The sequence below is a fragment of the Stegastes partitus genome, unplaced genomic scaffold, assembly GCF_000690725.1.
Source record: "Stegastes partitus isolate 25-593 unplaced genomic scaffold, Stegastes_partitus-1.0.2 Scaffold113, whole genome shotgun sequence".
Taxonomy (NCBI): domain Eukaryota; kingdom Metazoa; phylum Chordata; class Actinopteri; family Pomacentridae; genus Stegastes; species Stegastes partitus.
Genome location: NW_007577844.1, coordinates 509,574 through 513,677, shown reverse-complemented (window position 1 = coordinate 513,677; position 4,104 = coordinate 509,574). Strand labels below are relative to the sequence as shown.

The 4,104-nt window shown below is 49.1% G+C and overlaps 1 pseudogene; it reads right to left on the bottom strand.

Moving 5' to 3' along the window:
• LOC103354608 (cysteine/serine-rich nuclear protein 3-like) overlaps positions 1-3,898 on the bottom strand; it is a 7,291-nt pseudogene extending 3,393 nt beyond the window's left edge.
• Between the last annotated feature and the right edge of the window lie 206 nt (positions 3,899-4,104).

Below are 4,104 nucleotides of genomic sequence, written 5' to 3'. Positions count from 1 at the left end.
TGGTGTAGTTTCCGGTCACAGAGCGACCAGGCGGAGCTGCGTGACCTCCACATGGAAACAGTGCACATGATGAATAATGTGCTAACAGAACTCTGAGGTATTGATACTGGTTCGTTGGCTAAATGAAACTGTAGATTGGAGTTGGTACCGCACAGACAGACATTAACAACACTGTAGTATTATAGATGGGCCTCACCACTGTTCCATTTACCTGGCACTTAATGCCGGCCAGGCTGCAAGCACAGGTCTCCGGGTCACAGATCCCCCGGCAGCGACACCCACACTCCTCCCGGGACATGCGCAGGGCGCGGAGCTCGTGCTTCTCCTCCACGTCGATGCGCCGGACCCCCGAGGACCGCAGGAGGGCCCTGCGCCTCCTGGTCGTCAGAGGCTGGAGGAAGAAGTAGTCGTCCACCTCGGTGTTGTCCACGTCCAGGTCGTCCTCGGAGATGTCATCCAGCGTCAGAGTGTCTGCCTCCAAGGAGGACACGGTGCCGTTCTTCGTCAGCTGCAGGAAGAGAGACGTGAGTTAAATGAAGGCTGGAGCCTCTCCGCCCCCACAGACCCTCAGGATGACTGTATGTGGAAAAGTGAGAGCTGTGGTCTGGATATCATCCACAGCAGGGAGCCCAGTGGTTCTACTGACTTTGAGCTTGATGGCATTGAGCTTCTCCTCCTTCAGATGATCTCTCAGCATGTTCCGGTGGCTCCGTTTCTGCTCCATGGCAAACTCCCGAAGAGTGAAGCGCTTCACCCCGCTGTGGCGAGGCGACATCCCCAGGGTGCTGCCGCCCTGCGTGGGCACGCTGGTGAAGCCCTGCCGCCGGTTGAAGTAGTACACGGTCACGCTCTCAAAGTGCACGTTACGACCTCGCAGCCGCTTGGACTGCTGCTGCAGAGACGCTGGGATGGAGGCAGAGAGGTGACCGACACAAAGAGAGGAAAGAAACAGTTTGTTTAAATGCATCGAGTTTAGCAAGGACCACATGGTTACTGAGAGCATCTAAGTGCTGCATAACGAACTAAATCCTCATCCAGCAGTAGAACAGCGGAGCTAAACTGACCAAGCAGATGCCATCATACATCACCACATGTCTAAAGTTAGTCATGGATGTTCTTTGAACACTGGCAGGACGAGGGACTGGACGTCCTCCTCAGGAAGGTTTCAGGTCAAACGCTCACATTCTGAACTTTTCTGCTACAGTTCATGTTCAAAATGTCTTTATTTAAAAGAAGAAAACAGAACTAAGAAACCAGGTGACGATCCAGAATATCATGGGATGTACGGCAGGCTTTCTGTAGACCAGGACTCTTCTGCCCCCCTTTGTGTGCTATGTTTGGGGAAGTAGCCTCAGTGAACATGCATGTGACACCGTTTCACGTTCTTCTAGTCCGAGACATCACAAGGATTCAGATCCTTTAAGAGGATGTGCAGCATTGTGTCAGGACTGGATCACAACATGGTCTGTTAACAGAAATGGTCCCAAACAGACCGCTGAGGGACGCCACAGTGTTCCGTTCAGTCCCATAAAATCTCCCAAAAAGGTTTTAACGACTATAATTATGATTAAAATGCAAATATCAAGTTTGTGACTTTGTTAAATGGAGGATTTAAATCCCTGTAGGCTAGTGTCAGTCCTGTAAGATACACAGAAACCCCCTAAACATACATGGATCTGGATTTGTACTGCTATCTGATAGAATAAAGGTTCCTAGACTTCATAGAGACGGCCTCTCTCTGTGTTCTGTCCACAGTGTGGCACTGAGCTCTTACAGTCCAGCAGTCCAGAGGGCACAGAGTGGTTCAGGCTGTCGCTGCTGTTGCCGCTGTCGCTGCAGGAAACCTCGTCATCATCAGACCCCTGCAGGGACAAATAGGGAGCAGGGCCCTCCTCAAGCTTCCTCTTCAGGATCCCACTCATCTTGTGGCTCCTCCAACTGGTCGCACCTGCACAGAGGACACAGGTAAGTTCACGTGTTTAATCCAGACACAGGAGAGTTCATGCAGTGTGCATTGTATTCATCCACATCAGCTAAAGTCTAGAAGTTAAGTAGTTTTAATGTCAGACTGAATCAAATGAACGCTCGTGTAGTTTTGTTCACAGAACAGTAAAATTCAGTTTCCAGGTTTTTGAGGCAAAGTAAGCAAACGTCCATTTAATATGAAATTAGCTTTTTTCAAATGTGACTCGTTTCCACTTTTACCTCAGTTCATTCATTCTGCTTTCCTCCTGAATGTTTCTGAATCCATCAAGGTCTTTGGTCAGAGGAGGAACACAGCATCTCATCTGTTCAGATAAAGCTCTGTGGCTCCTACATGAGCTCCAACACTCACCTCTGATCGGCACGTTCTCAGTGGAGAAGCTCTAATAAAGCCCACCGCTGGGCACCAGACAGGCTCAGTGACTAGCTAGCAGGCTAAAGGAGCATTTAGCAGGTAAAGAAACAGAAGTTGTTCTTAGAGAGCTAAAAGAAAGCTATAAAAAACATCTTGAGGTACCTCATATATCTGATTATTCATCTGAAAAGTAGGTGAAGCTTTTATATAAATGCAGTATTTAGTAACTGAACATCACTGGACTTATTGTGGAGGAAGAACAAACTACCTCAGCACCTAAAGTGTTAAAAATAAACTACATTTTACAGGAAACTCATCAGTGTTTGTCTTCAGCTCTTGTCGTCCGTTACGCTCTGAACCAACGACGACAAACTTCTGAATTTAAAAACAAAGCAAGAAGCTGAAAGACGATTAAATTACCAGCAAAGCATTTAAAGACTGTTGTTGTTGTTTCTATGGAAGGTCAAACACAACAAACCTAAATACTGTTCTGCTGAGCCCAGTCAGTGGCTTAAAAATAACCGTTCTGTTTAAAAGCTGGTTTGGTTCTGGATGTTTTCTGCTCAGACCGGCGCCCAGCAGCCGGTGTTGGTGGGTGACCTTGTCAAGTCTGGTGGTACCTTAAAATCAAATCACGTCACATGTTGTGTTGAGCTCATTAAGGTTTTGATGGACTGATATTCTCTTTTCCTATTGGTTGCGTTTGTGGAAAATTGAAAGTCTGCTTCTGATAAGAGGTGATTTGTTCAGAACCACATGTCAGAACCAGCGCTGATGATGGGAAATGTGTCTTCAGCCCACCGTCGGCACTTTGCTGATAGTTAGACGTGAAATGTGTGGAAACTGTTGAGCTGACTGCTTTGACTGCTGGAGGATTACATCATTTGCAGCAGAGCTGAACGCCGGGCCAAGCTTCTCCTCTCTGACAGTCTTTGTCTGCCTCCTCTTACTACCTCCTGCTCTACAGTTTCCTTCTCCACCATGTCTTGTGCACTCTCATCCTCGTTTCTTCTTTCAGGTACCGCTTCCCTCTTTGTCCTGCAAAATGGTGCTATGTCTGTGTTCAGCCTGTGCACCAGTTACATGTCTTTAAAGGGAACCAGTAACACCAGTGAGCTCTGTGGTGGAGGAGACACTGAACACGTCGATGCTACAGGAGATGTTGCAGCTCTCCCTTCATCCAGGAGGATTTCCTGAGCTTCCTGCCCATGCCTCCTCCACCTAAACATTCATGGTGAAGCTCTGATGACCGGTACCGTATAGAGCAGCCAACACACACACACACACACACACACACACACACACACAAGCCTGCTCACGTGTCTGCATGCATGCGCAGCCTCCCACTCCCCATACATGTCCCCGTCCCAAACACTGACACGGGAATTCTTATTGACAAATGTAAATGGGCATCACCCGGTGACGTGATCAAAGCCGGCGGCGGCGGCCACGCTGCTGCATGCGTTAGCGGCTCTCCGCGGGTCCATCTGACCGCACTGACCTGTTTCCTCGGCTCGCCTTTGGTTTCCAGGAAGTCCTCCTCGACTCTCTCCTCTGCATCACACGGTGTTCACCAGCAGCAGCAGCAGCAGCCAAACATCCCCATGTGTCGTGATGATGCAGTGAGCGCTGCCATGATGCCCCTCTCTCTCTCTCTCTCTCTCTCTCTACCTCGCTCTCTCCCTCCAGCAGCCTCTGGCTTTACCGTAAAGCACCGAGCACCTCTGTCACTGTCTTATGCCTCCTCTCTCTGCACCCTCATCCTC